We start from the raw sequence: 26246 nt of genomic DNA, 5'->3' as shown, positions 1-26246 counted from the left end.
GGTCAATCTGTTGAAATCAGACCACTACATTTTGGCCACCGTGCTTGATCCTAGGTTTAAAGCCTATGTGGTGTCTCTCTATCCGGCCGACACAAGCCTGCTGAGGTGCAAAGACCTGCTGGTGAACACACTGTCAGCTGAAGCGGAACGTGACACGTCAACAGCTCCTTCTTCATTTTCTCCCGCAACTGGGGCTGCCAGGAAAAAACTTAGGTATCCTAAGCAACCCGCTGGCGGTGATGCAGGGCAGGCAGGACCAAGTTTGGACATCTGGTCCGGACTGAAGGACCTGGCAACAATTTCTGACATGTCTACTGTCACTGCATATGATACTGTCACCATTGACAGAATGGTGGAGGATTACATCGGTGACAGCATCCAAGTAGGCATGTCAGACAGTCCATACCTGTACTGGCAGGAAAAAGAGGCAATTTGGAGGCCCCTGTACAAGCTGGCTCTATTTTACCTGAGTTGCCCCCCCTCCAGTGTGTACTCCGAAAGAGTGTTTAGTGCAGCCGGGAACCTTGTCAGCGAAAGGCGTAGGAGGTTGCTTCCACAGAATGTGGAGAAGATGATGTTCATCAAAATGAATTATCAGCTCTTCCAGGGAGACCAGCCTCCAGAAGGTACAGAGGGACCTGTGGTGGTGGATTCAAGTAGGGACGAGCTAATACTTTGTGAGGATGAGGATGTACACACTGAAGAGGGTGAGGAATCGGTGGATGAGGAGGATGAGGATGACATCTTGCCTCCGTAGAGCCAGTTTGTGCAGGGACACATTAATTGCCAGCTTGTTTTGTGGGGGCCCAAACGAACCAATCATTTCAGCCACAGTTGTGTGGCAGACCCTGGCGCTGAAATGATTGATTTGTTAAAGTGTGCATGTCCTGTTTATACAACATAAGGGTGGGTGGGAGGGCCCAAGGACAATTCCATCTTGCACTTCTTTTTTTTCTTTGCATTATGTACAGTTTGGGGCCTAGTTTTTCTAACTGCCATCCTGTCTGCCACTGCAGTGTCACTCCTAGATGGGTCATGTGTTTGTGCCGCCCACTCGTGTCGCTTAGCATAGTCATCCAGCTACCTCGGTGCAACCTTTTGGACATAAAAACACTATTGTGAGGTGTGAGGTGTTAGAATAGACTGGAAATGAGTGGAAATTAAGGTTATTGAGGTTAGTAATAGCATAGGAGCAGAGAAACCAACAAATTCTGTGATTTTAGCTGTTTTTATGCTTTTTTTAAAAAAATACAGATCCAAAACACAAAACCCAGAACCCAAAACACGGAAGGGTGGTTTTGGCAAAACCAATCCAGATCCAAAACACGAAGAAAGATCCAGATCCAAAACCAAAACACAAAACACGAAAAGTGGCCGGTGCACACCCCTAGTTTAAACCAGTTCTTCGGCGGGAAAACCACACAAAGCAACGTCTGTGGAACTGGGACATACCCCTAGTGACACTGTATGAACTGACCTATGACCTGCATCGTACCAGAATGTCCAGGAGCAAGACTCAATGGAAATCTGTTAACTAGTTTCTTTGTTCTGTAAGGTATATAGCCTGGGTACTGGTTATAGTACACAGCCATTCTTCTTGGATGACCACAGGCTTCTGGATAGACAACTGTATACTGGGACCAGTGCGCATAACTTTTTGTGCTTTGGAACCACAATTGGATTGGAAAGCAATTATTTCAACATAGCGACTTGTAGCGCTAAACAGCAACATTTTGGGTATATAGATTTAAGGGTATCAATAACTTTAATGGTGATCAAAATCTTGAAAGGTTTGTTACACTAGCAGCCACAATACTATAGTATACTTTGCTTTGTGGGGAGGAGATTATATAGGCTTCCTGAGTAAATGGATTAGTGATATCCACAGATGCTGGAAAAGACACTGACACATCAATGCTCCGGGTTGGATTAATACAGATATAATATATCTAATTAAAAAAGTAGCTGAAACTAATAGTTTGAAAATACACAGTAAGCTGTTCTACAGTTTTATAACAGATCTTGTGGTTAAAGGAAGTGGCAGAATGATTTTGCTAAAGTAACAGACTGCACTTAATATTGGGAACGTCTCTCTTCACATTGTTTTATTGTTATATATAACTGATATTAAATTAGCATCTAGAATGCATAGCAAACTTTGATTTTTATATTTAAATAATTCATATTCTGCCAGTGTACAGCTAAAAGTTGAAATACAAATTTTCCATACACTGGGCTGTTGTTTGCATTCCGGATCATAATGACGAATCCACAATTCCTCACACGTCACAATCGATGTCAGGAAATTGGGTATCCTCTATGGCATTCGAATGGGATTTCTGGGTACCCACCTGGCACACCCGTGACGCAGTTTCAGTTGCTTTGTCATAATATGCTGAACCCTTTCGAATGAGATACCAAGTGAAGCCGAAAGTTCCATTTTGCAACATCTCCGCAGGTTAGGTAATGTTGACATCTTTGACCACAGGGGTTGGATCTCCCAGGACGCGCTTTGTCAGTCACTCGCATATTACCCTCCACAGCACGGCTAATTGTTTCTCACCTGTATGCTTACCGCAACATTTCATGTGTTTCATTTCCGCTTTTTCCATGTTTAACACAAAATTCAATCACACATCTCTGACGTAATCTCACAGATACGTCTTCCTCAGCAGCCATGACGAAACAGACGGAGATCTTCCACTCGCTGTGACCAAACAAAGAAACAAACAGCCTTCTGTATGATTCTGCAAACACAAATGTCAGCTTTTGGGTGTCCAGGAAAGTCATCCCACTTTTTCATGCACTTATCTCATAATTTCATTTAGCTGGCAAACCCCCCGCTGTGAGTACTGTGACTAGGCTTTTTTAATTGGATTGGAGAATTCTCGGGTGCGCACATTTGTTCTCGCAACTCGCACCTAATTGGATTGAACCCTAATTGCGGTGGGATCTTCTTTTGTTTATTCTGTGCTTAGAAGATACTAGTTTTGCGGGATGTAGTCAATAGACCGGCGGACGCAATGCTGCCGGTCTAAATACCAACACTTCCTGCCCAACACGGGAAAATGCAGATGCCTATGTTAATCCCGATGCCGGAAGCCCGACGCCCGCCATCCCGATCGTCGTCTGATGGGTAACGGTAGCGGTTAGTTTTAGGGACCCCGGGGGGACTTAGGATTAGGCACCCCCCCAGGAAAGATTAGGGTTAGGCATGGGAAAGGAGGAGTTAGGGTTAGGCGCAACTAGGGAGAGGTTAGGTTTAGGGTGCGGAGAGGGGGGGTTAGGTTTAGGCACCCCTTGCGGGAGTTTAGGGTTAGCTACTAGGGGGGGAATTTAGGGTTAGGCACCCCTAAAGGAGGGTTACAGTTAGGGGGTGGAGAGGGGAGGGTTTGGATACTTACCACTTGCCGTCAGGATCTCCTACCATCGGGTTTTACTGTCAGGATTTGGCTGAATAATAGCTCTGATCTCTGCTAAGAGTCAATTTTGAACATTCATACTGAAGCAGTAGATTGGTATATTTTATTGTGCTACACATGCTACTTATAGTGATTATATTTATGTGACTGGTATTTTTAATGTACTAGTGTTATTTACATATTCTTTTTGATTATAAAATTGACCATTATTTATTTCTTGGTGTCCTGAATTTTTATTTCTGCCATCTCAAAATGATTTGAGTGCAATATATATTTTTCATATTAGGGCATCACCATTATTTGTGTTTTAGTTTTTGTAAATTTTAGTGAACTCTCACAAGATCACTGGGTGAACTGCTGCTATGATCATTTACCTATATTTATCATTAGCGCCCGGTTTCTATTTTGTTTCTCTGCGATTAGAAGAAGGGTTAGTGACAGCAAAGATGCTTCTATAGCTACTACTGCTCATTCATCTAAATTGGTTCAGTACTCACAGAAAGTAAGTGTGTGGTATTAGAACCAGTTGCTAATGTTTCACTTACCTGCTCCCGGTTCATGACAAATCTAAAGGTGCCTACAGACTACGCGATGTGCTCATGATGCAATATCGTGTCTGATTTCCCTTGAACTCTCCCCGGCAGCCCCACGGCAGTCTCGGACATGAATTTGGTGTAAAAAGTGTCCAATTTGACCCACGATCTCACGATCTATCATGCATTATGTCCGATGTCCAAATTGTGAGATCGTGCACGATAAATTGTTAGCTTACCAAACACCTCACAATGATTTGCAAGATTTCAAATAAATGTAAATAATTGTCAGACATAACTAGGGTGTATATAAAGCAGGCGCCATTTTAAGTCACAGGGCATCCCCAAACTAGCCCAGCTAAGCCGCCCCAGGGCACCGCCATAGTAAGAAAAGTGCAGTGTAAAAGAGATAGTTAAGAGCAGCCACAGCTGCATATAAAGAATGAAAATAAAAAAGTGAAATACATGTATAATAAACAGTGAAGGGTTAAAATGTGTTATAAAAGAAAAATGTGTTATATGCGGTGCCCTGAAACAGATCAACCAAACCAAATATATATATATATATATATATACACACACACACACACAGTATCAGGGGCGTAACTAGAACTTTTTGGGCCCATAGCAACATTTTTAAGGGCCCTCCCTAACTTAGGTCTTACACAATGTCCACAGTAGTAGTTCCCCTAAAACACTAAATGCACACTGTAATGGTGCCCCTTATACAATGCCCACTGTAATGGTGCCCCTTACGTAGTGCCCCCAGTAGTAATAATGCCCCTGGTAACAATGCCCCCTGGTAATAATGCCCCTAAAGTAATACTCCCCTGTCATAGTGCCCCCAGTAGTAATGCTCCCTGCAGTGCCCCAGTAGTAATGCCCCTTGAAGTGCCCCCAGTAGTAAGGGCCCCTGTAGTGCCCCCAGTTGCAGTGCTCCCAACAGTGCCCCCAGTAGTAAGGCCCCTGTAGTGCCCCCAATAGTAAGGCCCCTGTAGTGCCCCCATATGATGCACCCAGTAGTAAGGCCCCTAAAACACTAAATGCCTACTGTAATGGTGCCCATTAAGCAATGCCAACTGTAATGGTGCCCCTTACGTAGTGCCCTCAGTAGTAATAATGCCCCCTGTAGTAATGCCCCTGGTAACGATTCCCCCTGGTAATAAAGCCCCTAAAAGTAATGCCCCCTGTAGTAGTGCACCCAATAGTAATGCTCCCTGCAGTGCCCCAGTAGTAATGCCCCTTGAAGTGCCCGCAGTAGTAAGAGCCCCTGTAGTGCCCCCACTTGTAGTGCTCCCAACAGTGCCCCCAGTAGTAAGGCCTCTGTAGTGCCCCCAATAGTAAGGCCCCTGTAGTGCCCTCATATGATGCCCCCAGTAGTAAGGCCGCTGTAGTGCCCCATATGATGCCCCCAGTAGTAAGGCCCCTAAAACACTAAATGCCTACTGTAATGGTGCCCATTATGCAATGCCCACTGTAATGGTGCCCCTTACGCAGTGCCCCCAGTAGTAATAATTCCCCCTGTAGTAATGCCCCTGGTAACAATGCCCCCTGGTAATGTCCCTAAAAGTAATGCCCCCTGTAGTAGTGCCCCCAACAGTAATGCTCCCTGCAGTGCCCCAGTAGTAATGCCCCTTGAAGTGCCCCTGTAGTGCCCCAAGTTGTAGTGCTCCCAATAGTGCCCCCAGTAGTAAGGCCCCTGAAGTGCCCCCAATAGTAAAGCCCCTGTAGTGCCCCCATATGATGCCCCCAGTAGTAAGGCCTCTGTAATGCCCCCTGTAGTAAGCCCCCTACGCACACACATACACACACATAAAAAATACAATACTTACCTTAAACCCCGCTCCAGTGCCTGCTGCCATCCGTCCCTGGTGGCCGCACCTTGGAACTTAGGGAGTGACGTCATGATGTCACTCATATAGTACACTGCGGGACCTGGAAGCTGGAGCTCAGGAGTGAGCTCCATCCTCAGGCTGCCGCTGACACCGGGGGGGGGAGAGACGTGAGAAGGAGCCAGGCGCCTGCTGGTAACACAATCTCAGCGGGCACCCGGCAAATGGAGGGTGCAGGGGGTGCGATCGCTGGACTGGCGGGCCCCATAGCAACCGGGTGGACTCAGAAGCACCCTCTAGTGGTCGGTGCCCCTAGGTATCTGCCTAAGCTTGCCTAATGGAAGCGCCGTCCCTGGGTGACCCCCTATATACTAGGGATGAGCGGGTTCGGTTCCCTGAGAACCGAACCCACCCGAACTTCGGGGATCCGGGGCGATCCGAGCCCAAGCTCGGATCTCCCTGTCTGCCCCGGATCCCTCTCCCGAGGCAAAACCTCGAGATCTGCTGTCGGATCTCGAGGTTTTGCCTCGAGCGGCCATTTAAAAAAAAATGCCTTTGCCTTTAATGGGCAAAGTGCTGATTGGCTGACAGAGCCGTCTGTCACGGCTCTCAGCCAATCAGCATTATGGTGCTCATTTGCATGTAGCACGGACTCGTGAGATCCGTGCTACATGCATCTGTGTGATTGACAGTGACACAGAGCACAGATGGGTCAGTGAGACCCGTCTGTGCTGCTGTGTATTTCAATGACACAGATGCACGCACGGACCAGGAGATCCGTGCTACTTGCATCTGTGTCATTGACACAGAGCACTAACGGGTCCGTGAGACCCGTCTGTGCTGCTGTGGTAAATAAAAAAAAAAAAACCTGTGTAAAAAGAGAAAAAAATGGCGTGCCCCCCCCCCAAAAAAAGAGCAACCAGCCCCGGGCATTAGTGACCCAGTGCTGGGTGTGCTTAAATACAGGGGACAAACGACATAGGGGTCCCCTGTACTTAAACACAACCAGCACCGGGCTAGTCAGAACCAGAGCTGGTTGCCAAAATACGGGGGACAAACGACGTAGGGGTCCCCCGTATTCTGCGCAACCAGCTCTGGGCTCTGATCCGGTCCTGGTTCTGGAAATACAGGGGAAAAAAATGAGTAGGGTTCCCCTGTATGTTCCAGAACCAGCACTGGACTTTTTCTAGCGGGGGGCTGATGCCACAGCCAGGGGAGCCCTTTCACCGGGCCCCCCAGCCGCAGCATCAGCCCTGACCGCTAGTCAGCCCAGGCCGGGGATCCCTGGAGAGCTGGGGACCCCCCCAATAAAGGGGTCACCCTCTCCAGGGCACCCCAGGCCCAGGCTGATAGCCCGGGGCTATCCCCGCCACCCCTGGTGGCGGTGGGTGGCGGGTTGATTGTGTGGTGTGGTGTAAATAAAGAATATCAAACATTGTCTTTACAAGTAGAACTGCAAGTCCCAGCAAGCCTGCCCCGCATGCTGGTACTTGGAGAACCACAAGTACCAGCATGCAGGGCATTAAGTGCCCACTAGTACCTGTAGTTCACCTGTAAAAAAATGTTTAAAAAAAACACAGGACACACACACCGTGACAGTATAAGTTTATTAAACATACATACACACACACACACACACACACACATGTACACATACTCACCTATGTAACCCTGTAGCATCGGTCCACTTGTCCGGTAAAGTATCCATAGGGGACCTGTGAAAAAAAACATACTCACCATCTCCTATGCGAGGTTCTGTCCTCTTCGTTCCAAAGTAGGCATCCCCGGACTTGGCAAAAAAAAAAAAACGAAAACGCGATCCACGAACTTAGTACCGTTCTATAGAACGGTACTTCCCGAATGAGAGCTTAGCGGCGGGGTATCACCATGGAAACCCCGCTGCTAAGCGTTCATTGGCTGAGAGAGGCCATCTCCCGTCTCTCAGCCAATGAACGGCTCCCTCCATTGTAGTCAATGCTGGGAGCCGCAAGGTTATTAAAGTTTACCCTGCGGTTCCCACCATTGACTACAATGGAGGGAGCCGTTCATTGGCTGAGAGACGGGAGATGACCTCTCTCAGCCAATGAACGCTTAGCAGCGGGGTTTCCATGGTGATACCCCGCCGCTAAGCTCTCATTCGGGAAGTACCGTTCTATAGAACGGTACTAAGTTCGTGGATCGCGTTTTCGTTTTTTTTTTTTGCCAAGTCCGGGGATGCCTACTTTGGAACGAAGAGGACAGAACCTCGCATAGGAGATGGTGAGTATGTTTTTTTTCACAGGTCCCCTAGGGATACTTTACCGGACAAGTGGACCGATGCTACAGGTTACATAGGTGAATATGTGTACATGTGTGTGTGTGTATGTATGTTTAATAAACTTATACTGTCACGGTGTGTGTGTCCTGTGTTTTTTTAAACATTTTTTTTACAGGTGAACTACAGGTACTAGTGGGCCCTTAATGCCCTGCATGCTGGTACTTGTGGTTCTCCAAGTACCAGCATGCGGGGCAGGCTAGCTGGGACTTGCAGTTCTACTTGTAAAGACAATGTTTGATATTCTTTATTTACACCACACCACACAATCAACCCGCCACCCACCGCCACCAGGGGTGGCGGGGATAGCCCCGGGCTATCAGCCTGGGCCTGGGGTGCCCTGGAGAGGGTGACCCCTTTATTGGGGGGGTCCCCAGCTCTCCAGGGATCCCCGGCCTGGGCTGACTAGCGGTCAGGGTTGATGCTGCGGCTGGGGGGCCCGGTGAAAGGGCTCCCCTGGCTGTGGCATCAGCCCCCCGCTAGAAAAAGTCCAGTGCTGGTTCTGGAACATACAGGGGAACCCTACTCATTTTTTGTCCCCTATATTTCCAGAACCAGGACCGGATCAGAGCCCAGAGCTGGTTGCGCAGAATACAGGGGACCCCTACGTCGTTTGTCCCCCGTATTTTGGCAACCAGCGCTGGTTCTGACTAGCCCGGTGCTGGTTGTGCTTAAGTACAGGGGACCCCTACGTCGTTTGTCCCCTGTATTTAAGCACACCCAGCACTGGGTTACTAATGCCCGGGGCTGGTTGCTCTTTTTTGGGGGGGTGCACGCCATTTTTTTCTTTTTTTACACAGGTTTTTTTTTTTTTTTTTTACCACAGCAGCACAGACGGGTCTCACGGACCTGTCATTGCTCTGTGCCAATCACACAGATGCATGTAGCACGGATCTCCCGGGTTCGTGCTACATGCAAATGGGCACCATAACGCTGATTGGCTTCCTGTCTGCCACTGCAGTGCCACTCCTAGATGGGCCACGTGTTTGTGCCGCCCCCTTGTGTCGCTTAGCATAGTCATCCAGCTTCCTCGGTACAACCTTTTGGCCTAAAAACAATATTGTGAGGTGTGAGGTGTTCAGAATAGAGTGGAAATGAGTGGAAATTAATGTTATTGGGGTTATTAATAGCGTAGGAACAAAAAAAGGCCCATTTATGTGATTTTAGCGTTTTTTTTTTATTTTTTAAGAAAAAATCCAGATCCAAAACACAAAACCCAGAACCCAAAACACGGAAGGGTGGTTTTGGCAAAACCAATCCAGATCCAAAACACGAAGAAAGATCCAGATCCAAAACCAAAACACAAAACACGAAAAGTGTCCGGTGCACACCCCTACTATATACAGAAGCAGGATACTAAGCTGCAGAGGGCAATCCCTGCTGAGGAAAGGCTGGTGGCTACCCTGAAGTAATAATAATAATAATAATTTTATTTATATAGTGCTTTTCTCCTAAAGGACTCAAAGTGCTTTACATTTGCCATTACAGTACAAAATATAAAATAAGCTTAAACAAGGGACATTAGTGAAATGCTTGGGTGAAGAGGTAAGTCTTGAGTCCATTTTTGAAGGATTCTAGAGTGGAGGCCTCTCGAACTGTGCGGGGAAGTGAGTTCCATAAGGTTGGAGCCCCAAAACTGAAAGCTCGACCCCCAGACGAATTCCGGGAGATTCTAGGTACTGTTAATAGTCCTTCGTCAACGGATCGCGGTAATCGAGTGGGACAGTAAGGAATGAGAAGCTGCTTTAGGTACCTTGGGCCATGGTCATGTAGGGCTTTGTAAGTTAGTAAGCCAACTTGAAAACAATTCGCCATCTGACAGGCAGCCAGTGAAGGGAGTAGAGAGTGGGTGTTATGTGGCTGGAACGGGGCTGGTTGGTTAATAGCCTGGCAGCTCCAATGCAAACCACAGGGACTGCACAAGCCAAACTGGTGAGGGATGAGTATATGGCCTATTTTAATGGCCGGGTGCAGTGCCATGGCAGGAGGACTGTCTGAGATAATTAACAATTAAGTTGACATCTGTGGAATGTTAAAATATTCGGTTTTTTTAAGTAAAAAAACATGGTGTATATGCACTGTGTCTCTACTTACCAAACCTGCCTCGGACGGTCCACTGTGAACTTTAGCCGCCTCCTCTTCTCCTTCTTGCTCGGCCATAAGGACAAGAGACTGACTCTGTGGTTCTTGGTCCATGATAAAGGGAAATCAGAGGATAGTACCAAAGGGTGGGCCAATACACGTCATCAGCGGACGCTCCTGCAAGTTTCGACCTCTCCACCTTTTTCCGTTCTTTGAGTAAGACTGTACGGAGATTTCGGATTTTATTTCTCACCCATTATATGGATGCATCCGTACAGTATTGTCGGCTATATTCCACCAATTCCTCCAATGCCAATAGTTTTTTTGACTTATCGGTATATACGCGACAGCTAACTCTCCATAGAGACTCCTTTACCTCCAAATGCTCCAGGATGCTGGTGATAAACTCACGGTCCTTATCCAAAGACAAAGCTAGGGGGAAAATAAAACATAATAAAATTATGGACGCATACAATGTTATCATAATTTTTAATAGTTTGGTTACTTTTAAGTATTTTTAGTGTTGATATGTTTGGTTGTATAGTAATTAGGGGTGTGCACCGGCCACTTTTCGTGTTTTGTGTTTTGGTTTTGGATCTGGATCTTTCTTCGTGTTTTGGATCTGGATTGGTTTTGCCAAAACCACCCTTCCGTGTTTTGGGTTCTGGGTTTTGTGTTTTGGATCTGTATTTTTTTGAAAAAAAGCATAAAAACAGCTAAAATCACAGAATTTGTAGGTTTTTCTGCTCCTATGCTATTATTAACCTCAATAACCTTAATTTCCACTCATTTCCAGTCTATTCTGAACACCTCACAATAGTGTTTTTATGTCCAAAAGGTTGCACGGAGTTAGCTGGATGACTATGCTAAGCGACACGAGTGGGCGGCACAAACACGTGACCCATCTAGGCATGATACTGCAGTGGCAGACAGGATGGCAGTTTGAAAAACTAGGCCCCAAACTGTACATAATGCAAAGAAAAAAAGAGGTGCAAGATGGAATTGTCCTTGGACCCTCCCACCCACCCTTATATTGTATAAACAGGACATGCACACTTTAACAAACCAATCATTTCAGCACCAGGGTCTGCCACACAACTGTGGCTGAAATGATTGGTTCGTTTGGGCCCCCACAAAACAAGCTGGCAATTAATCTGTCCCTGCACAAACTGGCTCTACGGAGGCAAGATGTCATCCTCATCCTCCTCATCCACCGATTCCTCACCCTCTTCAGTGTGTACATCCTCATCCTCACAAAGTATTAACTCGTCCCCACTTGAATCCACCACCACAGGTCCCTCTGTACCTTCTGGAGGCTGGTCTCCCTGGAAGAGCTGATAATTCATTTTGATGAACATCATCTTCTCCACATTCTGTGGAAGCAACCTCCTACGCCTTTCGCTGACAAGGTTCCCGGCTGCACTAAACACTCTTTCGGAGTACACACTGGAGGGGGGCAACTCAGGTAAAATAGAGCCAGTTTGTACAGCGGCCTCCAAATTGCCTCTTTTTCCTGCCAGTACAGGTATGGACTGTCTGACATGCCTACGTGGATGCTGTCACCGATGTAATCCTCCACCATTCTGTCAATGGTGACAGTATCATATGCAGTGACAGTAGACATGTCAGAAATTGTTGCCAGGTCCTTCAGTCCGGACCAGATGTCCAAACTTGGTCCTGCCTGCCCTGCATCACCGCCAGCGGGTTGCTTAGGATACCTAAGTTTTTACCTGGCAGCCCCAGTTGCGGGAGAAAATGAAGAAGGAGCTGTTGACGTGTCACGTTCCGCTTCAGCTGACAGTGTGTTCACCAGCAGGTCTTTGCACCTCTGCAGGCTTGTGTCGGCCGGAAAGAGAGACACCACATAGGCTTTAAACCTAGGATCGAGCACGGTGGCCAAAATGTAGTGGTCTGATTTCAACAGATTGACCACCCTGGAATCCTGGCAAAGCGAATGAAGGGCTTCATCCACAAGTCCCACATGCCGAGCGGAATCGCTCCGTCTTAGCTCCTCCTTCACTTTCTCCAGCTGCTTCTACAAAAGCCTGATGAGGGGAATGACCTGACTCAAGCTGGCAGTGTCTGAACTGACTTCACGTGTGGCAAGTTCGAAGGGCTGGAGAACCTTGCACAACACGGAAATCATTCTCCACTGCGCTTGAGTCAGGTGCATACCCCCTCCTTTGCCTATGTCATAGGTGGATGTATAGGCTTGTATGGCCTTTTGCTGCTCCTCCATCCTCTGAAGCATATAGAGGGTTGAGTTCCACCACGTCACAACCTCTTGCTTCAGGTGATGGCGGGGCAGGTTCAAGAGTGTTTGCTGGTGCTCCAGTCTTCGGCACGCAGTCGCTGAATGGCGAAAGTGGCCAGAAATTTTTCGGGCCACCCAAAGCGTCTCCTGCACGCCCCTGTCGCTTTTCAGAAAATTCTGCACCACCAAGTTTATTGTGTGAGCAAAACATGGGACGTGCTGGAATTTGCCCAGATGTAATGCCCGCACAATATTGGTGCCGTTGTCAGATATCACAAATCCCCAGGAGAGTCTAAGTGGGGTAAGCCACTGGGCGATGATTTCCCTCAGTTTCTCTAAGAGGTTGTCGGCGGTGTGCCTCTTACTGAAACTGGTGATACACAGCGTAGCCTGCCTTGGAACGAGCTGGCGTTTCTGAGATGCTGCTACTGGTGACGCTGCTGCTGTTGCTGCGTAAGGTGATACATCTACCCAGTGGGCTGTCACAGTCATATAGTCCTTAGTCTGCCCTGTTCCACTTGTCCACATGTCCGTGGTTAAGTGGACATTGTGTACAATGGCATTTTTCAGGACACTGAGGACACTTTTTCTGACGTTTCTGTACATTCTCGGTATCGCCTGCCTAGTGAAGTGGAATCTAGACGGGATTTGGAACCGGGGACACACTACCTCCATCAATTGTCTAAATCCCACTGCACTAATGGCGGATAGCGGATGCAAATCTAACACCAACATAGCAGTCAAGGCCTCAGTTATACGTTTTGCTTCAGGATGACTGCTGTCGTACTTCATCCTCCTCGCTAAGGACTGTTGGAGGGTCAATTGTTTAGTAAAAGTAGTGGTGTTCCTACTTCCTCTCTGGGATGATGAACGACTCCCAGCAGCAGCAACAGCAGCAGCGGCAGCAGTAGGCATAGCAATGCAGGATCCTCCGGAGGAATCCCGGATAGGAGAGTCAGTCATGCCAGTGACATGGCCTGCAGGACTACTTCCGATCCTGACTAAGGAGGAAATTGACGAGGAGGGAGTTGACGGTGTGGTTTGCAGGCACTTGGATACAACAGGACAACGGGATTTAGGTGTCCCTGGACTGCTTACGGTCTTAGCCAAAGTTTCTGAACTTGACAGTAACTTTTTATGAACGCGCTGCAGGTGCCGTATAAGGGAGGATGTTCCTAGGTGGTTGACGTCCCTACCCCTACTTATTTCACCTTTACATATGGTACATATGGCAAGACAGTTGTTGTCCGGATTTGGATAGAAATATTGCCAGACCAAAGAGGTGGAATGTTTGGTCTTCTGCCCAGGCATGACCGTGATGCGCTTTTTCATCCCACGTACAACAACTGTCTCCCCCGGAGCCTGATTTACACAAACCACATCACCATCAGAATCCTCCTCGCCAACTTCCTCCTCAGCACCAGCTACACCAGTATCCTCATCCTGTTGTACTTCAACAGTGACATCTTCAATTGGCATATCAGCAAGTGGACTGTGGGTGCTCCTTTCAGCACTTGCAGGGGGCGTGCAAATGGTGGAAAGAGCCACCTCTTCCCGTCCAGTGCTGGGAAGGTCAGGCATCGCAACCACCACCACACTTGGACTCTCCTTGGGGATTTGTGATATCTTCTTAGAAAGCACAGTTCTTCGCTGTGCTTTTGCAAGCTTAAATCTTTTGATTTTTTTTAGTGGGAGGAGGGCTTCCATCGTCATGTGAAGCTGAACCACTAGTCATGAACATACTAGGGATCGACCTTAGCCGTTCCTTGCCACTCCATGTCGTAAATGGCATATTGGCAAGTTTACGTTTCTCTTCAGCTGATTTAAATGTTTTTTTCAAGGTCATTTTCCTGAACTTTGTCATTTGGGATTGTATGTGCCCTCTATTATGACATTGGGCATCGGCCTTGGCAGACGACGTTGATGGCATGTTATCGTCTATGTCATGACTAGTGGCAGCAGCTTCAGCACTAGGAGGAAGTGGTTCTAGATCTTTCTCTATTTTATTTTTATCGGAGAAAGTTTGGTCCTCCATTTATGTAATATCGATTTGATATATACGTGCGGCTAAACACAGAAAATATTTTTTTATTTTTGCTGGAGAGTAGTGCACTTTGTGGGTTACACCAGCCTTTAAGAAATGAGCCAGCCGGCTCTTTACTTATGGGACACAGGCGCACGCTTGGCGCTGCTCCTTTGTTGATGCACATGCGGCTACTGCGCACACAATTCACAAACACAGAAAATAATTTTTTTTTTGGTTTGGACTGGAGTGTACTTTTGGGGTTACAGCACCCTTTAATGGTCAAGCCAGCCGGCCCTTTACTTATGACACAGGCGCACGCTTGGCACTACTTTGTTGATGCACGTGCGGCTACTGCGCACACAATTCACAAACACAGAAAATAATTTTTTTTTTGGTTTGGACTGGAGTGTACTTTGGGGGTTACAGCACCCTTTAACGGTCAAGCCAGCCGGCCCTTTACTTATGACACAGGCGCACGCTTGGCACTACTTTGTTGATGCACGTGCGGCTACTGCGCACACAATTCACAAACACAGAAAATTATTTTTTTTTTGGTTTGGACTGGAGTGTACTTTGGGGGTTACAACACCCTTTAACGGTCAAGCCAGCCGGCACTTTACTTATGACACAGGCGCACGCTTGGCACTACTTTGTTGATGCACGTGCGGCTACTGCGCACACAATTCACAAACACAAAAAAAATATAATTTTTTTAGCACTTGGGGGGAGCACCCCTGATGGACAGAGCACCCCCTGGACAACACTACAGCACCCCTTTAGGACTGGGACACTGCACAGGACTTTGGAGTGGACACAGCCCCTATGGACAACTGACTGCACAACACAGTCCAGCCAGCCCCTATGGACTTTGAAGTAGTGGACACAGCCCCTATTAACAACAGCAGCACAGCACAACACAGCCAGCCCCTATGGACTTTGAAGTAGTGGACAACAGCAGCACAGCGCAGCACAGCACAGCACAACACTACTCTGCACTACACTACACTACACTACACAGCCCAGCCAGCCCTAACTCCCACCCTCCCTCTTCACTGTCCACAGCCGAGTGAGAAAATGGCGCCGACGCGGGTACCTTATATAGGATCCAAAACCCGCGAGACTCGGAAGGCGGGAAGATGACGTTTTGCCCCGATTTCAGATCTGTATAGAGTTTACATTTTTTAAAAGTTGTTTTTGGTTTGGTTATGTTCTTATGGTGTTTTAATGTTAAGATTCATTTTAATCCAGATTGCATTTTTCAATACATTTTTAAAATTAATTCAATTATTTTATTCTGTTCAAAATATGATTTAAATAAATAAATATATATATATATATATAGACACATTACACATAAGTGGTCAGTGAGTGGGTGATGCAAAACTGCCCCTAGCAGTTTTCTCCTATGTGTTTCCTCTGTCTGCATTTTCCAATTTCCTTCCCTCCTCAGCACTGCTGAGCAGTGCTTTTGCTGAGTACTTCCTGGACTGGTGACCTGATCTTAAGAGGTGTCCATCAGAGCTCAAGGCACGCCCCTCACAATGAGGCATTCCTCCATTAGCTCTTGTTCTCTGTGTTTTATTGGCTGCTTCGTGGCTCAGCCCCCAGCTCCAGGCAGTGTCTGAGCTAACAGAAGTGAGGTTGAGCTCTTACTGCCTCATATGTTGTCTTTCCCTGTATTTCCAGGGAGTTCTGCAATTTTGGTGACCTTTGCCTATAAAAATGATCAGAATAATACAAAGAAGATATTTATAAGTTATACATGTCTTCTTTGTATTATTCTAATTATTTTTATAGTCAAAACTATGCAGTCTGACAGGGGAGGCTCTGCCTCCAGTTTACCCGGACTGCAAGTCCTTGGGGTGTAGGCAACCCCGCCCCCTAGGCATGTCATAATGATGTAATGGGTGTAGGGGACAGGCCGGCATAAGGTGCAGTGCCGCCTTCTTACAATACTGCCCACAAGCACTGCTCCCCCCCCATCACTAGTCATGCCAATAGGCCCTTCAGAAATTTCAGCTCCAGGCCCATGTGGACATTAATCTGTCACTATATTATTTCTTTTACTACCCCACTATTATTTCTTTTACTACCCCACTATTATTTCATTTACTGCCCCACTATTATTTATTTTACTGCCCCACTCTTATTTATCTTACTAGCCCACTATTATTTCATTTACTACCCCACTGTTATTTCTTGTACTGCTAAACTTTCTTTGACAATTGCCAACCCTGTAGCCGGCATCCAGGGCCCTATTAAATTTGCCATTTCCGAATACCAGCAGAAAATGCACCAGCACCACAGTTCCTGCACAGACAGCAAAGCTCCCTCCTGCGTGTACAGATGGAAGGGGTACAGTGTGTTAGATGGAAGGTTACTCTTTCAGCTACTCTGTGCATTGATTATATATTTGTGATCCATCTTTATATGATGTATACTAGGTATAACATTGCACCTATATTGAGGTTAGTCTACTATTTTTCTTTTAGCATATACTCCATGTGATTGTAGATGGTGACCAAAACTCTGTAAAGTGTGTTATTTTTTTTACAAATTTCCCTTAATATGTGTAAATGTATTCAAAATACTAATCTGGGTACATTTTGGTACACATGGATAGATAATATAAAACTATTTTATCATATATGTTCCTCAGTGATAGGCACAGGTAAACAATGAGGTTGTCCACTTTTGAGCATGTCTTCCACAATATAAAACTCTACAGGAAAGTAAACAGCCTTGGAAGGATTGAGGGGTCTATTTACAATGCCTTAAAAAAGTGAACAGAGATAAAGTCCCAACCAATCAGCTCCTAACCATAGGCGTGCACAGCACATTACATTAGGGTGTGCACCACTGGCAAAACATTTCTAGCTCACCTTTTGGTGGTGTCTAAAACCAGTCAGGGTGCGAGTCTAGCATTACCTTAAGTCCTCAATCCGCACCCCACAAAGATCTAAAAATAATTTAATGTATATTTAGGAGGGTGATATGGTTATAGAAAGCATACATGCTTTAACATATATTAAACAGATTATATATATATATATATATATATATATTTATTAGGAAGAATAAACAACGAGACTTGAATAGTGATCAAAATGGTATATTTAAACCATGTTTAAAACAAGCAGGCCGACGTTTCGGGGCACACACACCCCTTTGTCAAGGTGACAACTGGGTATGTCTGTGTCTTTCACTTTGGTGGTGTCCTGAAGAAGACCATGTTTTAGCGGTCGAAACCTCGACTCATTATGCACCTGACTATGTTGTCATGATGGAATTAAGGCCCTCATTCAGAGGCGGTCGGAGGATGCAAGCGGTCGCTCAGACACAGGGCGGCCGCTTGCATCCTGACCGCCCGCCTCTGTTTCGGTCATTAGGCTGTGGGTTTACACCCATAGACCATCGCGACCATTGGGGCTTACGACGAGACCCTAGGGTAGGGTCTCACTTGTCGTAAGCCCCGGAGAGCTTCTGGCTCTGTCACTAGTGATGTCAGTGGGGCCTCCCCCAAACAGCAGGCGTTCCCATGGGAACGCCTCCGTTTGGGCTGCCACCCCCTGGCCCGCCTTCCAAACGGGGCGAGCTGTCAATCAACATCGGTCAGCTCGCCCCCTTTGGAAAGAGACCCGCTACGACCGGTGCTGTCGGTCGTAGCGGGTCTCATGCATGCGCACGAAGGAGCCGGCTCCCTCGTGCGCATGCGCACTGGACAAACATTGAGGCGGCCGTGCGGTCGTAGACCGTACGGCCGTCTCTGAATGAAGCCCCAAATGTGGAATTTTTTACAAAGTATTGAAAAGCCTGTGTGAGTGAATCTTTTTTATACTATATATATTTAATATCTTTACTATATGTTAAAATAAGTAGGTATTTTATCAGAGCCATAACTAGACATTTTGGTGCCCTGTGCAAGAGAGAGCACTGGCGCACCCCCCTCCCCCCCCCCCCAACCTCAACTGACTGCCTAAAAAAAAAATCACTAGCAAAAACACCATCTGCTTCCCTTTCCCACCCCACTTACCAGGGGAGTCTTAAATGAGGAGGGGAGCCCTCCTCTCCCCCTGGTGGCCAGCAGCCGACTGACGTGGCTGGCCAGCCACCGGAGCATTAGTAGAGTCCGGGCACTAGGGTGTGCCCAGAGTCTACTGCGCATGCACAGAACGCAGGAAACATGGCCGCGGTGGCCATTTTCCCATGTTCTGAGCAGCGCTGACACCCGACACGGGACCACGGACAGGTAAGTTAAAAAAAATATGGGTGCAGGGTGTGCGGTGCAGGGCCCCCCTGCACCCATTATAGATACGCCACTGCCCCTTACACCTCTCACTACCTACATCCCTCTCCCCCTTCCCCCCCCCCGCACCTCACAGCTTTTCTCTAACACCCCCTGGACCTGACACTACCTTCTTCCCTCTCACCCCCTGCACCTCACACTACCTCACCCCCAGTACCTCTCAGTTCATGTTTGTTGTCCACTCTGAGAGGCTGCTTCTTCCCTTCCCAGTCCACCTGGCTGGCAGTGGGCTCTCCGTGGGCAGATGAACACAAAGCAGGGGCACATCTTGCCAAGACCAGCTGCTTCTCCTCCTCCACTTCCCGCTGGCGGTGGGCTCTCTGCAGAGGCTCGGCAGCACCAAGCAGGGACACATCTTTCATCTGCGCTGGGACAGAGTGCCGGTCTGTGAGCATCCGGGACCAAATTTTAAAGGCCACCGCTTGTTTTTGCTTGGCCGCCGGTCTGCGATTGTTTTGCGGCCAGCGACATGTACTCCCGACCCAATACTCTTGAGGGGGCGGAATGAATTGCAGGGGCAAGGCTTCTGGTATGTGTCATGTTAGATTGTGGTGGGCGGCCGGCTTTGCCCTCAGGACAGTGGCGCTCTGTGTGGTGGTACCGGCCACACCACCCTAGTTATGGCCCTGTATTTTATAATCATACCATCCTCCTAAAAATTTATGGAATTATTTTTACTTGTATATTCCCTCCTGCCTGGCACCCTCCCTCTCCCCCCCAGGTTACTTACAAAAGTCACTCACAATGAGAGCCTGACACAGCGCACACTACTGCTGACAGCTGCTGCCAGAGTCTATTCCTGCCACTTGCCAAGTAAGTGCCACTGAATGTGTAATACTCCTCTTTGCCTGGCACGGGGAAGAGAGCTGGCTGGCAGGCGCACAGTGTGACATCATCGTGTCACATCAAGCACACACATAGGTTAAAGAAGACACTGGGAGGCAGAGCAACTGTGCCGATGATGATTAACCCGGTCAGTAATCAGTCCTGACCGGGTATAATTGGTGGGACATTAATTGGCGGCGATCACTGCAGGCGTGTGTGTGGGATGGTGCTGGACATTAGAGTGTGCCTGTGCACACCAGGCACCCCCCGTGCCCACGCCTATGCTCCTAACTGTCATTTTTCAAACACAGCCTATGACATGGCAGTTAGGAGCTGATTGATTGGGACTTTCTCTGTTCACTTTATCTCTATCCAAGTCTTAGTAAACAGACCACTGTGTCCTCTAGCACATTGGGGGGGGGACTCAGGGCCTGATTCAGACCCGCTCGCAAGCGGTATGCGCTCGTGAGCGGGTCGATGTTTGGCCATTGTGCATGCGCACGCCGGAGCCGGCTCCGACGTGCGCATGTGTGAGACCAGGCTAGCGACGGTCGCTCCGGGTCTTGCACCAAAAGAGGGCGGCTGTTGATTTTGATCGACAGCTCGCACCGTTTTGGAGGTGGGCAGGGGGGGGTGGCTGGCCAAACGGAGGCGTTCCCGACGGAACGTCTGCTGTTTGGGAGCGGCCCCACCGACATCACGAGTGATGTCAGTGGTGAGCTTCCGGCTCGATTGAGAGCTAGAAGCTCACTGGGGATTGCGGGAATGAGACCCTACCACAAGGGTCTCGTCGCAGGCCCCGATGGTCGAGACCATCGCGACCATCACCTGGCCACTCGCAATGGCTGTCCGGCTCTGAATCAGGCCCTCAGTTAAAAGCGAGGGGATGTAGCTCCCAGGATGAATGCCCGGAGCTATTCATTTGTAAACCCACTTAAGTTGGGAGATGCAGTTTACCGTGACTAATTCAAAGGGCTTACTCGTGGTAAACTGCTATTTGTGACTGAGGCGCTAGTTAGCGTGGATTACTGGTCAGCAAGTCGCAGGATTACAGCGCTACGATTGTATAGCTCCAGTCACTCATCCCGGGAGCTACATCTCCTCATTTCTAATTACATTTCTCCCATTGAGTCAAGGACCAACCTGGGTCTTGGCTTTAAATAAATGGGTTGCCTCCAGGAAACGCCAATTTATTATATGTGGAGTGGCACAATATAATGAAGAAAAGGTTATCTAAATGTGAACAACCCCTTTAAGAAGCCCACAAATGGTTAACAGTTATTCATTTAGAAACTGGAAACATACTGTAAGAACATATAAAAAAAACATTATTTACGATGTCTCTTTATATAAAAAAGCAATGAAATTGTTACTTGTTTCAATTTCTTACGGCGTAAAAGTGCTTAAATTAATAGAGTTCGACAAAACTGAAGCTGTATATTCTCACTTTACTATTTCCTAAGATGCTTTTATTATGATGTCACCTCCTTTTTTTGTTTCTTTTACAATATTAGTTTAGCAAGTCAGTCTCCAAGGCAATAAATGTTTTTACAGGCACTATAAAAGATATTTACACTTGTAATAAACCTGGTTAAATAGAACTTTACTCGGTTTGATTCAGCAAGATGAATGTAGAGAGATACATAATCACATTGGGAATGTTTTATTTTTTATTTTAATATAATTTGTTTTAAAATACAGCGATTTATCGATTCCAATTTCCCTCACATCAACATTTAGGAATGTAAACTAAGTATTTGATCTTAAGTGAAGCAAATGTATTATGAAATAATATTGTTTCCTGGTCAGTAATGTTCAGATTTCCTTGTGACATGACTGTTGAAAAAATACTTTTGTAAACAATGCTCTTTTACAGGCGTATTTAGCACTATCCAGAAACAAATTGCTATTGTGGTGCGAAAAATGTGATTACATTCGCAATATTCACATCCTGGGACAGAGCTTGTGAGAAAGCTCTGTCCCTGCAAATCCCCTCCCCACACCTCTCGGGTATTTTTCGCAAGAAATACTCTGAGAATGTATATGCGCATGCACTGGGTACCCCACCACTGTGCCACTTACTCAATACCCCTGCACCTGGAGCTGGCTTCTGTAATCAGCCTGTGGGTCAGAATAAAACACAGAGGCTGAGCACAGAGAAAATAAATAGTTATAATAGAAAATAATGAAATAAAACTTACCTATACCCAGTGATAAGTGATCGGTGAGCTCCTACTGTGACCCACGGTCAGTTGATCTGAGATGCTGGCTGGGAATTCAGCTGACAGCATAGATCAGCTGACTGGGTCACAGAAGGAACTTACTGTTCGTCGACCCCTGGGTGTAGGTAAGTTTTATTTCATTATATTTTATTATAACTATTTATTTTCTCTGTGATCAGTCTGTGGTCTATTTAGACACAGAGGCTGATCACAGAAGTTGGCTCTGGGCTCTGCTCTGCCTGTCAGCATGCAGGAAGGGCAGAGCAGAAGTAGAACCTCTATCTAGCCATCTGAAGATAGATTTATTTTCGCAAGGCTCCTTCCGATATTATTTTGCAATTTGTGTTTAGTAAATCTCAAATAGGTCGCATTTCCCAATATAGGTGATCTGCATACTAAAAATATGCAAATTTGAGGGGATGGAGGAGAGTTTTGCGAATTCTCCTCCAAAAGTGCCTTGATACATTTAAGTGATACTAAAATAATATGCTAAGGGTGTGAAAATAATGGGCAGCACAGACGGTGTAATGGTTAGTATCACTGCCTAACAGCACTGAGGTTGTGGGTTTAATTCCCACTACTGCACTAACTGTGTGGAGTTCGTATATTCTCCCTGTGCTTGTGTGGGTTTCCTTCAGGTACTCTGGTTTCCTCCCACACTCCAAAAATATACTGGTAGGTAAATTGGCTCCAAACAAAAATGAACCCTAGTGTGTATGTGTGTGAGCATGTGGTAGGGAATATAGATTGTAAGCTCCACTGGGGCAGGGACTGATGAGAATGGCTAGATATTCTCTGTAAAGCGCTGTGGAATATGTGTGCGCTATATAGATAACTGGTAATAAATAAATAAAAATAATATTGATACATATGCCCCTTAGTAAGAAACAAAGATCAAGGAGTGCAACTTTAAGCAAATCATCATTTTGGAGATGTACAGTATCAAGCCTTCTAAAAAGTGAAGAAGTGAGAAGTTGCCCATAGCAACCAATCAGCTTCTAGATTTCATTTTATACACTGTACTTAATAAATGATAGTTAGCACTTATAATTATCCATTCATTATGCCATTCTAGAAAATGATAGGTAGATGTCCATTGGTTACTGTGACCAACTACTCAAATGATCCACTTTTTTACTCTTTTCACTGTTTGCTATATCCACCCTCAAGTCTCTTACCTACCGAAAGATGTGGTGGCAGCTTGGAAGATAGCAAAGACTCGGACAAAGACTCAGTAAGTAAATATTTTCTACTTTATTTGTGTTTAGCTTTAATATAAGGAGACACTGTGATTGCTGCATTGCCTCCTCCATGTTAAACCCTTGACCATGGGTGGCACAGATGTTCACTGGGGTAAAGTGATTACATTTTGAAGATAAGATGGCAATAATAGAAAATGTGTGAGAATATGTAGTGAGTATAAAAAGAAAACATAGAAACATACAACATTTTGCTGGATGCACATGCAAACAAATAACAGAAAGAGGTGACAATCAGTGGTGGCGGAACGATTTTATATTTTTTCCTTATTTTCCTTACCTGTAGCATTCGTTCAATTAATTTCCACCACCTGCTTTTTTCTGATTTTTTCTTTACCAACCATTCGTCTCTTCGACAAGTTAACACTATTTCTCACATAAAATCATTTTTATTATTGTTACTTATTACATCTGTTCACATGTGCACCATCCACTGTTACTACAGTATATCATCTTTATCTTATAGTTATCTATTCATAATGCCATTTTATATCCTCCTCTTTTCACCAGCTACACTCCCTTACATTCTTTGTGCACTGCTAACCCCAATCTCTTCCATTTAGACACCCAACTTTTTTCACTACTTCCATTCCCTTTATATACTAATCTCCATTCCACACTTATCCCCTGGGATTGTTTATTTCCAGCCCATTCCACACAATGCCTATTATTTTTACTTTCATAGGGCACACTTTTTTTTGTTTTCTTTTTGCTTCATCCATCTGTAAACTGCAGCCCATATGCATTAGTTTATCATTCACTGCCGTGATCAAACATCCCACCACTCCTGCCCTGTGAAAAGAAAATCAACACCAACTATACATGACCATCTCCAACCACATGAAATCACTCAACTCAGAGCTTCATTGATAGCAACAAGTTATTACTAGTCTTAGTGCTGGCAAAAGCTGTCATTTGTCTGTGGTTTTGACCCCGGTATTTAAAATGAAAACGATATTAAATGAGAAACACATCTTTACCTTGCGTTACGTTTCATTACCACTCAAAATTGATCTTAAGGATATACTAATCGCTACTGTTTATCTTGTTGATCATGAATCAGTGGGAACATACAGTACATTGGTCTGGTTCAGAGTTACTCATTGCCAGTGAAGATTAAACAAGTATGCGTGCTTCTTCTTGATATATATATATATATATATATATATATATATATATATATATATATAGAGGCTGGTGCCGCAAAATATAAATGGCCAAGGTGCACATCCAGAGACCAAAGCTGGCCCCTTTACAGAAACGCAGAAGTGCAGCACTCCACGGGCTTCAAGGAAATGACCACAGCACAAGGCTTCATTTTACCAACATTAACCCTTGTGCTGTGGTCATTTCCTTGAAGTCCACAGAGTGCTGCCATTCTTCTGCATTTGATATATATCTATATATATATCTTTAGATATATATCTACCTATTATATAGATATATATACATGACACAGCTCCTATACTGTAAGTCAAATGCAGCCCCTTTCTGCCCACAGTGCCTACATGCCTGAGCAAGTCGCAGTTACTTTTCGATGCAGCTAATGCTGCTCTCAACGCCTGCTCAGATTGCTGGGGGCTGAGTGCTGGGCAGTGGCAGGTGGTGGACGGCGGGCCGGCGGCTAATCTGGAAGCAGAGCCGTAAGTGACCTCACGGCTCTGCTCCGCAAAGGTCCACGGGAGAAGTGGCCGCGGCTGGGCATGCTTAGCATGCCCTTTCCGTGGCCATCTTGACTCCTACTGTAGCCAGAATGAGCTTCTATGCAGACGCTCATTCTGACCTAGCTCACAGTCAGTCAGTGAGTCACCTGACCATCTGACTACTGCGCTGCCCGATCAGAGCTGAGCTCCGATCGTGGCAGCAATGGGTGAGGGGGAAAGTAGCATCGCAGAAGGGGGGGCAGAGCCACAGAGAGGGGGAGGGCAGCTTCAGATCCCTGGAATGCCCCTAGGCATTCCAGTCACTCTAGGCATTTGCTTAGAATGCCTATGCCTAGGACCGGCTCTGCATATTGACCATGGGTGCAAGATGGGGTGTTGTCTGCACACCAACAGGCTATATCCTTGAGTGTGCCTTCCTTCGGTGCTATTTTATGAGAGGTAGTCTCTTCCTGTATCAGAAATCATGTACTTGTCGAAGCTGGATAAGATCAGTTTAAAATTGAATCGCAGCGACGCCATCTTGCGACTGGCCGCAAGACGCCATCTTGGAAATGAGATCGCAAGATGCCATTTTGCGAATGGCCGCCCAAGCGCCATTTTAGATAAACTCACAATTAAGTACATATGGCGATATTACTATTAGCACCATGCGATTTCATCTTTCACCATTTCTCATACACACATTAATACGCACAATTGCGCTGTTAACTAGTCGCATATTAGCGAATGCATAAGACCTTGTATGAAAACGCTGTCTTATTAGCTTCATGCGCACGCATCTGCCCCAAGTTAACTAGCGTCTTTACATCACACCCTGCATACTTACACATTACATATTCACATAAAAGGTTTAATAAGCTTTAAGGTATAAGATTTAAGTTTGTTCAGTTAGTATAAATGCTGTGAAATAAAGATTATTTGGTAATTAAGGTTTTATACATGATAAGTAAGCCGTGTTTGGTATTGTACTGCTGCGTACTCTTTCAACAGAATTCCGGTATTATCGGTGTGGAGATCGCATCATGCATTCTCAACTTATGGACTGCAGAGACTTCAAGCAACAAAATGTATATTATATGAACAACTGTTAGGATGTTGCATGGGGCGGGAAACCAGAGACCCTCAGTTGTTGGAGGCTGGGTTGTGTCTATTTGAATCAACCTGTTAAATGCTCTGTAAACAGATGCATCCCCCTTGAGGACCAATGGCTTCAGCAACAAACTTCTCTATTGTGTTGTCTATTTCTGGGGGGTATAAATATATGTGCTTCAACACTGGGTCTTAGTCTTCTTGCTGAATGCTGATTGACGAGGAGTTTCTTGCCGATGCCTAACATCTGGACCAGAAGCGCTGCGTATGTATACTGTACTTGGGTCTGTATAATTCCTTTGCGCCGAATTGTGTCTAGATCAACAGCGTGTAACTGACTGTACTTTTACTTGAATAATACTTTGTGCTTTGGAACCACATGTTCTAAGTCTGGAGTCTCTATTTACTGTATGACTGC

This window comes from Taudactylus pleione, unplaced genomic scaffold (genome assembly GCF_031769625.1).
Source record: "Taudactylus pleione unplaced genomic scaffold, aTauple2 ptg000114l, whole genome shotgun sequence".
In the NCBI taxonomy this organism is placed as follows: domain Eukaryota; kingdom Metazoa; phylum Chordata; class Amphibia; order Anura; family Myobatrachidae; genus Taudactylus; species Taudactylus pleione.
This window is presented reverse-complemented; position numbering follows the sequence as displayed.